The sequence below is a fragment of the Ahaetulla prasina genome, chromosome 1 (assembly GCF_028640845.1).
Source record: "Ahaetulla prasina isolate Xishuangbanna chromosome 1, ASM2864084v1, whole genome shotgun sequence".
NCBI classification, from domain to species: domain Eukaryota; kingdom Metazoa; phylum Chordata; class Lepidosauria; order Squamata; family Colubridae; genus Ahaetulla; species Ahaetulla prasina.
In genome coordinates, this window is record NC_080539.1 from 349,748,810 (window position 1) to 349,761,445 (window position 12,636).

Consider the following 12,636-nt stretch of genomic DNA (forward strand, 5'->3'; position numbering starts at 1 on the left):
TTATTTCCCTTTCTCTCACATCACTTAGATTTAAATTTAGGTCTAGGTTTAGATTTAGATACTGTCTTTCCTGCAGGATTGGACAATGTCTGATATATTCCTACTTTCTCTGCACAAAAGCAACCTGATGAAGGTAGGTTGGGCCAATTTTTTCTCAACTCAGCCAGCCAGTGAGTTTCCACGACTGAGGCTCAACCTGAATCGGTATCACTTTGGTTTTAGGCCAATAGTTTAATCATTCCACCACGCTGCCTCCTTGAGAATGAAACAATCCTCCTAGCTTAGCAAATATGACTTTTCATATTTAGTGAACAGACACTAGGTCTCAAACTCTTTTCTATGTAACCGGAAGCAAAAAATTTATGTTCTGAGCTAAAATTTCCGTCAGTCTAATAGTTACAATATATCCAGGCCCTAGGAAAAGGAATCCACCTGTCATCTATTCTCAGCTTTGGCAACTTTGTGATGTGTAGACTTCAACTCCCAGAGTTCCCCAGACAGCATACTGACTGGGGAATTCTGGGAGTTGCCAAGGTTCAGAAACACTGATTTATCCTATTAGGTTGACAAGATTAGGCTCCCTCTCCCGTAACCAACAGTTTTGAGGCAGAAACTTTAAAGGAAACTTTAAAGGAAATTTCTCAACATGCTACTATAACTTTCGCCACTGAGTAATTGCAGAGCATAGTGATATGAAGGGCTGGAAAATCACAAAGTCAAAGAATTTTTCCTTGGCTTTGTTATTTATTTATTATTCGTACTTTATCTCCGTCTCAGTCATGTTCATAATCCTTGTAGGAGAGTAGGGACACAACATTAACTCTATAGAAAAGATTGCAATTGATGTATCCATTTCAGGAGTGACTGTCCTAGATAAAACATGGACTTTATGGTATTTGATTGATATTTTTTTTTTGTATATGGTGTTTTCCATAGAAAAGCATGACTGAGTATTTTTAATTCCCATGTAATTGGCATATCAATAAAATGAGAATAGGGTGGCGAGTTTCTGTCCAGCAGTTCCTGTGATCAGAAGCTGTTGAAGAGATAAAAATGAGCAAGATGTTCATGCAAAATTATGTAGCTTTACTAGGTTGAAATAATTTAGATGAAACTTTTCCTGCTGCATCTGTATGTAGCAGACTTCTCACAATTGCTTTGTAGGAACAATGGGAAGATACAGTAGCTTTTTCCATTCTGCAGTCCAGGGTCACTTTGGCTAAAGCCCCCATCACATTCAGCCATTGAGATTTGGTTCACAGGAATTGTGGAGTTGCAGTTCAACAGGCCTGGAAGGATGGTTTCATTTCAACTTAACCAGGAGTGAAATCCAGCAGGTTCTGACAGGTTCTGGAGAACCGGCTGCAGAAATTTTGAGTAGTTTGGAGAACTGGTAAATACAACCTCTGGCTGGCCCCAGAGTGGGGTGGGAATGGAGATTTTATGGCAATATCCTTCCCCCAGGAGTGGGGAGGGAATGTGGATTTTGCAGTATCCTTCCCCTGGAGTGGGGTGGAAATGGAAATTTTGCAGTGTCCTTCCCCTGCCACGCCCACGAAGCCACGCCACAAAACCGGTAGTAAAAATAATTGGATTTCACCACTGAATTTAACCTACATTTTCTTTAAAGTTCATATGCAGTAGCTGGTACAGTAGAGTGTCTTATGTAGCTCTGCATTTTTGTGCAGCATTTTTATTCAAGCACTATTGCAGGGGTGCCAAACTCAAGGCCCTGGGGGCCGAATCCGGCATGCATGGTGCTTAAATCTGGCCTGCAAGGCCATCCTGGAAACAGCAAAGAACTGGACCGTGGTGCTTTGGCCCGGCCAAGGCTGACTGGGTGCTGATCTACAACCAAATGGCAGCTGTTTTTGTTGGAAGAGTGTTGCAGGAGGCCATTGAAACAGAGCTCATGAGGGGCACACGCAGCCCTCCCAAGCTCCGTTTTTGCTGGCAGTGCTAACAAAAGAAACTTGCTTGCCCTCTACTGCCTAGGGCAGTGGACTGTCCAGGGGTCCTCAGCGTGGCCTGAGTGGGATGGCGAGGCTCCTCTGGAGGACAAGGGTTTGGCACTGTCCCTGGTCTCGCCTTTCTCCACTGGAGACAATGGATACCTCCAGCCCTGCCTCGGCCATCACAGGTGCCCCCAACATGAGTGATGTCAATTTGGCCATGCCCCCCCCGAGGTCAAACACAATGATGTGGCCCTCAATGAAATCGAGTTTGACACCCCTGCATATAGCAATAATATGAAGATAAATACAAATCTATTTGAGTGGCTGATCATCATAAATTTAATAAAATAAATAAATAAATTGGCAATCCTGAGGCAAAATGAAGTGACTATGGTCAACATTTCTTTAAAGCCAATATTCCCATGTGATACTTTCTTGTGTATTTAACTGGCAGCCCAGCCAGAATAAGGAAAATAGGAATTATAATCTGGTGGACACCGATTTGGGAAAGATTTGCTAAAGTCATGAAAATTTTAAGAAGCCAAATGAAAAATGATCTTAACTGCAATTTTCTCATTTTTTATTATGCAGTTTTCTGAATTTTATGGGATGGCAGACGGAATTATACTGATATCATATTCCATTTGTAATTTTTGTATATAATTATATCTTTTTTCCTTACTGAAAAAGAATATAGTTAACAAGGCAAAAGTGGAAAGCCTATGAAATATGAGGTAGCATTTTCATATTTGGGCTGAAAATACCGGAATGACATCCAGCAAAGAGTTAGTCTTCTGGATCTCTTGGCCCCTAAACAGTGATTATAAAGTTTTTTGTAGAACAGGTTTAGTAGCCCTAACATTAATTGCCATTCTCTAAAAAGAGCCTACTTTATTCAGAATTGTTTTTCTCTTGTGTTATGTGAACAATGGGTTAATGTTTTCTAGACAAAAGCCAATATGAACATAACACAACTATGCCAATGACTCATGAGATCTTGCTAATTGAATGATTATGTGCCATCAAATTATCAACCACATAGATACACCTGACCATTCAAGACTTCCAATGATGCTACCATTGTGATCAAGTCAATATATTGGTATCTAACAGCTGATCACACTCTTTTTCTCTTTTCTTCCACCTTCCTCACCATTATGGACTTTTCAATGGAGCTAAGTCTTCACTCAATGTATCCAAAATACGATTGTTTGAGCCTGGTCATTTGTGTCCCAAGTGAGAACTCTGGATTGATTTATTCTATAAACCATTTTGTTTTGTTTTGTTGTCTACCAAGAGTCTTCTCCCAACACCAAGGCTCAGAAGCGACAGTCTAACTTATTTGACGTGTGTCTCTGCCAGTTAACAGTACTTCCCTGAAGGGAAGATGATTCTGCAGTTATTAAACTCCTCCAAGAAAATTTAAATATAATTTAAAAATTGAGCAATATGTTGCTTCCCTATCCTGTCCATCTAACCCAATTCTAACTTAAACTAATCCTGGAGAATCATTTTAGATCTTTCTGAGAATCTTTAAAAAAGAAAAAGAAAAAAAAGAAAATATAAAACATAAGAAATTGCTAGATCTAAGGTGAAAAAGAAAACATTAAATTATATTCATGCTAGCAATAGCACTTAGATTTATATACTGCTTCACAATGCTTTACAGTCCTCTCTAAATGGTTTATAGCATACTACAAAACTATGAATAAAACCTAGCCAATAAGAAATACATTAATCAACCATATTAAAGAGTATTAGTCAGACTTTTCCTTCCATTGATATCAAATGAATAAGGTAAGTAAGCAAATCTTATCATTCCATGATTTAACTTTGGGTTCAAGGTAAAGCCATTTTTTGAGTTACTGTCCATATACAATAAATCCAGAGTTCTTTATACATCATTAAATTGCACATTTTTGATAATATATGTCAATGACGTTAACATCTTTCAACCTTATTTCTTTTTCCAATTTCACATTAACTTATTTGCATGTATTACTCCAAAACAGGACAACTATTTCCAAAACATGTATCAATATCTCCTCCACCATTTAGATTTCCAACATACTGAAGTTGTCAGCCAGTCTTTAAAAATCCTTTGAGGTGTTCAACATAATTTAAAAAAACCAATATTTGGTTGAGTTAAATGCATTTTAAGATTAGAGTCACATATTTAACATTTTAAAAATCTTTACACATTGTTTTGCTAAAATAGGATATGCCAGCTCTTTGCATACTTCTAATTCATTGCATACAAATTATATGATCAAAATATATTTGAACTGTATACATATATCATTCAGTTATTTTAGGGAGAATATGTGACATACTTGCATTTCATAAATGTATGTGTGTATGTTATGTATATGTATTTCTCTCATCCTCCCAAAAATGATAGAGCTAGGGAACAAAAATGATTTGAACTAAATGAATACAATAATTGTTTCATAATAATTACCTGTATAATAAAGTGTCTCATTTAAAGAAATAATTGAGCTCCTCTCTATTAATACATCAAACATTTTTAAACACACACACACACACACACACACACACACACACACACATTTTCCATTGAGAAAAAATCCTAGGAAGGAGGTTCCTAGGGGAAAGAGTAGATATCCTCTAGGTAGAGATGATATAGTATATAATGAACTTGGATGGAGATGAGGTTTAAGGAAGAGGCAGCTGGTCAGAGCTGGCTGGCTGAGTTCACATAACACACTACATAAGTTAATATTGGGTTTCCCCAACATCCTGAACAATAAGATCACATTAGCTGTGTCTAGTGGTGTGCATCTAGCAGCTAAACAGCTTCAGGCAAGTCTCCTTCCTCACGTAGTATTTCAATCTCAGTCTGTATCAATTGTATTAACTTACCTTGTAGTGTTATTGCAATATTATAACCGGCCATCAAGGGAAATACTTTGAACACTGAAAAGTACTATACAACGGTTAAGCTTTATTAACTCCAAATCTTTTATGAACATATAGAATGTCATCAACCTCAGTACAAACCTTTGTGTTACCCTTTCACTTAACTCCCATCGATTGTGACAACAACCTTCTTCCCTGGGTCCCATGTCTATTTCTGAAGAGGCGATTATTAAATCCAGAGTGGGCCTTGTAGCAGTCCAAGAGTGCAAAGGGATCATGTTTGTTCTTGAAACTCAAGAAGAGAGCAAGAGAGATGCATTTGCAAGCATTTTCCATCTTCAGATTGCAAATTCAGAGAAGTGCAGGCTGGGTTTACCAGTTTACCAAGCTCTAGTCTAGAAAATTGCGAAATCATCACCACAGTCAGCCGAGAATCCTTTTCTTTTAACTTTTTTTTCAGTTCCTGCTGAGAGTTGGTCTATTACATTAAATTGGAATCTTATCCAGCAGTTTTCTCCCATGAGCATCCAACTAATCTCTTAAAATGGGGACTTTTCAAAGCTCTGCCTAGCTCCTCCATTGAGCTGTTGTCTGTTCAGAAAAATTACTAGTGACCTATTAAGCTGAGCAACTCTGTCAGCCTTCCAAGTAATGCACCCATTGAAAGCAGAACTCCGAGGCAGGTAGATTCCTCAAGGAACGATTTATTGGATGCATCATATTGGCACAACTGGTGAAGACCAACTCTGAAAGTTCCCATGGTTTTCTCCAGATTAAAAAGTGAAAGTTTCCCCTTCCCCCAAGTCATCAGTCACATTGTCCAATAGAGGTGCTGGCCAGTTGCTTGGTTATTCCACTCCTCTCCCCAGCCACCTGTTAGAATGATCTTGGTTCCCACAGGAAAACTTTTTGTTTTGACTACAAACACCCCAACTATCTATCCCACCCCCCGTCCCTTCCTTTTACTTGTGGGAACCCTGAAGCCTCAAAGATGGCCTCAGCCAGGTTTGCTTCAGAGTTGACATTGAAGAGTGGGCCTTCTACCCACTCTTGGATATGTCACTGATCTTTGCCCTCTGTATCTACTACCTTCAGAACTCTCTAAATCTAAAACATCTACGGCAGGGGTGAAATCCAGCAGATTCTAACAAGTTCTGGAGAACCAGTAGCGGAAATTTTGAGTAGTTTGGAGAACTAGCAAATACCACCTCTGGCTGGCCCCAGAGTGGGGTGGGAATGGAGATTTTGCAATAGCCTTCCCCCAGGAGTGGGGAGGGAATGGAGATTTTTTAGTATCCTTCCCCTGCCACGCCCACCAAGCCACGCCCACAGAACTGGTAGGGAAAAAATTTGAATTTCACCCCTGATCTTCGGGCGACAGTCATTGTATGAGTGGCAGGCTGTTTTCAGTACAGTAAATTGATTTATAAACTTTGCAAGGCTGCCATTGTCTCTTGTTCTTGTGTTAAATGTTTTGCATAATTTTAAAACTGTTTCATCTGAATCCATTTTAAAAGTGGCAAAATTAAGCTAAGGTTCCACCCTTTCCCTGCTTTCATTCTGAATTTTCCTTGGTAACATAGTATGCATTACTATGTTACCCTTTTTTTTCCATTGCTGTTGGTGACGAAATTACTAGATATTTTCCAAACAATTGATTCCACTTGGGCGAGAAGAGACAATATGTGTTTGCAGACCTTGTTAGTGTTGGAAAATAACTGTGAGTAATTTCCGATTTAGTTTCCACCCAGCACATTCCCAGTCATACCCTGCATCCGGATTAGAGAAAGCAAGCAGAGAAATTCCAATCAGTTAGCAAAAATATTGGTTGGTGTGTATTTATTAAACTGCAATAAACATTTTAAAAAATCCCTGCTTAATTGGCAAAATGGGATGAAAGGCAGGCAAAGGCAGAGAGACAGACATGAAAAATGGACAATAATTTACATTCTTTACCTCTACCAAATGGATAAAACTTTCTAGAAAGACTGTGGAATTAGCAGGAAAAACTCAAAGGGAGTGGTTTAACTCTTTTATGTACATAACAATAACACAATAGAGATGGAAAGTAGGGTACCAGGTGAACCTTCCTCCATTCTGCATCATTAAGAATGGCAGGGATGTATCTGACAATTACAGATTGTGATTACAGAGCCAAATTTTGTTGCTCTTTATTTGTCATAATAATCTTGCTCTTAATTTGTAATCTGTGAAAAACTGTTTTCACAGGTACTATAACTTGGACCTTATAGTATTTCACTTATAGTATTTTGTTTTATTTAGTTTCCATATTTATTCAATTGCAATGAAGAAATAATTTTGATACCAAATCACTTATGATCCTATGTTATCTCTGAAAATTTTGTATTCCAAAAATCACTTCTTTTTGAAACCACATTCCTTATTTTTGGATGGATATAAATAATAAGCACACTTCTGGATGTTAGAATACTGTGGAAAATGCAAGATGCCTTAGTAAATGTTCTCTGCCACTATGAACAGGCAGGAAATTGACAGGTGAGACTTCTGGTACCGTAGGAAAGCTGCATGGAAATATTTTATTTCAAGTGATAACTCAGAAATATTTCCAATTTAATTCAACTTCTTGATGGATGCCCATTTTTTTCCCTTGGGAATTGTTGAGTGCAATATCAATGAAATGATTACTTGCCATTGAGGAATATATTAATAAATCTTTATCCCATCTTTCATTCATGTTTAGAGATTCAGGGCTATTTACATGTTTGCTCACTTCCCCCTAACTTCGGTTGTCATTGTGACAATATTGTAAAGTAGGTGAATGTGAAAATATATAATCTGTGATACAGTATTTTGCATTAGCACAATAGTCTATTGTATCTTAAAGAGTAATTAACACTATACAACATAAAACTTAATTTGTTTGCTAAACTGTTTGTATCTACTGGAGGGAAATACCAAATTGGTCAAGACAACACACAGGCAAAATCTTAACCTTTGCTCAACAGCCTTGCCTTACACCAACTTCATAAAGCAGAAATCAGATTTACTTTAAGCTGCATTTACCCCCGATCTTCCAAAGTTTGGAAATATGGGATAACTCCTAAAATTTTCAGCAATGGCCATGCTTGATTTGAGTGCTGAAGTCCACAATCTGAAGGTTCCTCTAGGGTGAGAAAAGCTCCTTCAAACAGCAGTTGGGTAGGATTCACACCCAGTAGTCTTGATTCAGGTGGGGTTGAATAACTTTGGCTCAGCCTGTTGTGGGGAGACAAACATCACCTTTTCATATTATGTGAAATATGAACCATCAGATTAAGCCATAATGTTTTTTGGGCATGCCTTACTATATGAACACAACAACTGCATTTTGTTAATTTGGAATCGCCTGTTGAGTGAAAATGAAACCAATTTGATTCTCTTTGGATGAATTCTCTGTCCCACAAGCCCTCTTTGGCATATTAAGTACACCTCTTACTTCTAAACTTTAAGCAGAGACAGTAAAAAGCATTATTAAGCAGTACAGTCTTCTTAAAAAGTGTACTAATAATGACAACAAAGCAGGTACAGGACAAGTGAATGGCTATTACAGCTTTAACCTTAGGCCCTATATACATAACACAGAGAAATAAAGACTAGAGATAGACAGTAGGAAACCAGGCAAACCTCTTCCAGTAAAGAAGCCATTTGGTAGGTATGGATCAGAGGTGGGTTTCAGCATGTCCTGACCAGTTCTGGAGAACCAGTAGCAGGAATTTTGAATAGTTCCAAGAACCGGTAGTAAAAATTCTGACTGGCCCCGCCCCCATCTATTCTCTGCCTCCCGAGTCCCAGCTGATTGGGAGGAAATGGGGATCTTGCAGTAACCTTCCCCTGGAGTGGATTTGGAATGGAGACTTTACAGTATCCTTCCCCTGCCACGCCCACCAAGCCACGCCCACCAAGCCATGCCACGCCCACCAAGCCACACCCACAGAACCGGTAGTAAAAAAAATTGAAACCCACCACTGATATGGATGATGTGTTATCCAATGATAAGAAAGAAAGAATTGAGCTGTTATCAACTGCCCAGCAGTTGGTGCCTAATGTGATAATCTTAGTCTGTTAATTGGTGGGGCTGACTCTGACAGTCAAGAGTTTTGTGACACTTTAAAGCAGGGGTGTCCAAACTTGGTCCCTTTAAGACTTTTGGACTTCAACTCCCAGAGTTCCTCAGCCAGCTTTGCTGGCTGAGGGACTCTGGGAGTTGAAGTCCAAAAGTCTTAAAGGGACCAAGTTTGGACACCCCTGCTTTAAAGACTAGTAAATTTAGTTCCTGCGCATTCAAATAAATTTGTTAGCCTTTAATATACTACAGGTCTCTCTGTTCTTTAAAAGGTTCATGATTCTGTTTATTCTAGGAATGAAGTAAATTCTCAGTTGCTCAGAGACCATTAAATATGTCTTCTGTATTTTGTTGACCTGCCTTTTGAGTATCAAATCGACGGAGCGTCTGAGAGGTTACCCAAGTGACATTAAAGCCATGCAAATAGTTTCTATAGCAACAGGCTCCCTTATCTCTGACGCAGTCTGTGTTTCCCTTCATTTAGGTTTTATCTTTTCGCTCTTTCTTTCTTCCTGTGCTCCTTGCTTTTATCCAGCGTCCCTTTCCTTGACTACAGGTAATCATGTTCCACCTTCAGCATCTTCTAAACCTTTCAACTCAAAAGGATAGACACCTGATATGATTACCTTTAGTTATGGGTTAAAAGAGATTGTGTCCATACAAAGATTTAAACTTGGATTAAACACTCAGCCAAGGACTTGTGACTCTTCAAAAAAGTTTTTTGGTGGTTTAGAACCAATCCTTTAGCCTAGATGTGACACCTATTTTGTCATATATGCAAATTCTTCTCCTTATCTATCAGACTTAGACATATGCATAAGTAAATCTCCTGTGAAATAAATTATAATTTTGGATTGTAAAATAAATTGTAAATGTAGCAAATGTAAAGGCAAAAGACTGAATCTGTGATAATTTGGTCAGTCTTAAATTTATGTAAGATGAGGCCAATTTTCTTTAATGACAGTAGCAACAACATACAAAATGGTCGTCTTCTTAGACCAACATCTGTTCAGATCATATTGGTAGAAATGGCAAAAGAAAATTAAGTAATTATATAGAGACACAATGTCAGGGTTCCATGGAACACCCCCAGCGAAATAAAGCTCTGAGGCTTGAGGTTCCTCAAAGTTCCAATTTATTAGAGATGTCATGTTGGCCTAGCTGGGAAAACCAGAAACTGAAAGCTTCCAGGTTTTCCACACCTAGTTGACAGTTCACAGCCCTGCCCCACACCCACAAATTCATCACATTGTCCAATCAATTCTTCACACTAAATTGGATACAAACTTCAGGCAGTCTCCATCAGACGCAGGATGTCCTTGAATACAGAATGTTGTTATGACTAAGTTTCTACCACTCCAACAACAATCCCCTCCCAACTTCCCCAGCTAAAATATGTGGCAGTTAAGAAGCAAAAAAGAAAATTGCCTTCCAAAACTGACAGGGTTGACCTCCCCTCAGGAAAGGAACGCATCCGGGAACAAGACTGAAGTCAGGGGTTAACACAATTAGCACATTAACCACTTCTTCCCCCACCCCAGGAGGACCCTTAGGCTTATCAGGGAATTTATCATGAAACTGACTAACTAAGGTGTCTGCCTGAACATCCCAACTCTTCACCCACGTGGCTTCAGACAAGGCAATTTTCTTTTTTGCTTCTTAACTGCTACACAAATCTTGTTGAAGGAAAGTCAGTTTGATTCTACAAAATAAATTCTGCCCTGCCAACTTTCTATTTTTTTTTAAGAGTGTCAGCTGGCACCTGGATGGAGGAGATCCCACTGACTATATAGACTTGGATTTTCTGTTCATTAAGTTCTTCCTCAAGAATCTTGAGTAAATATAATAGTTGTGGGTTGAGAAAGTATATGTCTCTCTATGGATTGCAATCTAGTTAAAATAGAAAGCAATGCATATATGGGTAATTTAATGGGAAATATGAAGTGAATTGCCTGAAAACTGTGTGCTTTTTAAATGGACCAGTGCTTTTTAAATTGTTCAAACATGTTCTTGATTTAGGGATAAGCAGTAAGCTAGGAATTATTGTTTATAATACTACGAAGGTGATGATGTAGTGTACAATAGCTGTGAAAGGGCATTTTTGTGTTGAGGATTATTAGGAAAGTAATTGAAAATAAAAATGCCAACACTGTAATGCCCTTTTATAAGTTTGAGAAGGTGTATTTGGAGAGCTACCTGATTTAAGGGGGTATTTACTATTTAGGGGCAAAATGTTTTATTACCTAAAACCTATGAAACTTTTCCATAGCAGCCTCATTCTATTTAATTTAATTTATTTATTTGTCACAACAATATATGTAGGTATTATACAAAAAGATTATACAGTATATAAACTTATATGAGTAAATATAAGGAGGTATAAGCATATATATATATAGGAAGAAGAAAAGAAAAACAATAGGACAGGAACGGTAGGCACGTTTGTGCGCTTATGCACGCCCCTTATGGTCCCCTTAGGAATGGGGTGAGGTCAATAGTAGAAAGTTTTTGGTTAAAGCTTTTAGGATTATGAGAAGAGACCACAGAGTCAGGTAAAGTATTCCAAGCACTGATGATTCTGTTACAGAAGTCATATTTTCTGCAATCTAGATTAAAGCGGTTGACATTAAGTTTAAATCTATTAGTTGCTCTAGTATTATTGCAATTAAAGCTGAAGTAGTCTTTGACAGGAAGGACATTACAATAGATGATTCTGTGAGTTAAACTTAGGTCTTGTCGAAGGCGACGGAGTTCCAAGTTTTCTAAGCCTAGGATTTCAAGTCTGGTGGGATAAGGTATTTTATTGTTTTCAGAGGAATGGAGAACTCTTCTTGTAAAATATTTCTGGACACGTTCAATTGTATTGATGTCAGAGATGTGGTGAGGGTTCCAAACAGGCGAACTGTATTCTAGAATTGTTCTTGAAACAAAGCTTTTGGCACGCCTAATGTGTCCATTGAATTGAAAATGTTGTCCTTTCCTCATGGTTGAAAAAGACATTTACAAAAATCTAGAAATATGACATTGCAGTGGGAATAAATAGGTGAATACAGATTGCATAATTCTGGGAAGCAAATCTAAAAATTAGTAGAGCTGCTTGGTGGGTTGAGTGAGCTAATCCAGATAATTCCTGTATGCACATGCTATTGGAATAATAGATGCATATCCTGAACTAGATTTTTTTTATCCTGAGAAACCAGATTATTGCTGGGTTCAAGTAACTCATGACTTGAACGGCATCTCTCCTGAGATTAGTGGTTGCCTCACATTCTGTTGCCTGGGCTGAACTTAAGAGGAGAACTTGTTAATACATGGAGATTTTGGTGGAAGCAAATGACTTATGGGAAGGGAAGTGCTGAAAAACCCAACTGAGTCACAGCTGCTCTTTTGAGCCTTTTTGTTGGAACAATATTTTATTTTTCCTCTCGCCCCCTGCCCTCATCCCCTGTTTACATGCTTGGCTTCCTTAAGACCTTGCCAATGATGGACAGTACGTAACAAAACAGTTGTGTGCCTCTAAACTCTGGTTGTCAGGGATACCTGCGTCTGTCTGGCAGCACACAGGAAATTAAAACCACCCTGATAGCATATCTCGCCTGGCCTAAAGGGCAGTTCATTGGTATATGTGTCTGTGTTCATAACTGGAAGGGATATATCTCAGCAGAAGCTAGAAAAGGAAAAGGGGCTGGCATGGATGTTGATTTTGTTTATATTAGC

The 12,636-nt window shown here is 38.4% G+C and overlaps 1 protein-coding gene across 1 annotated transcript in view; it reads left to right on the forward strand.

Moving 5' to 3' along the window:
* The window catches only part of GCH1 (GTP cyclohydrolase 1), a 48,538-nt gene that overhangs the window by 2,187 nt on the left and 33,715 nt on the right, over positions 1 to 12,636 (forward strand). The gene's annotated exons all lie outside the window — the stretch shown is intronic.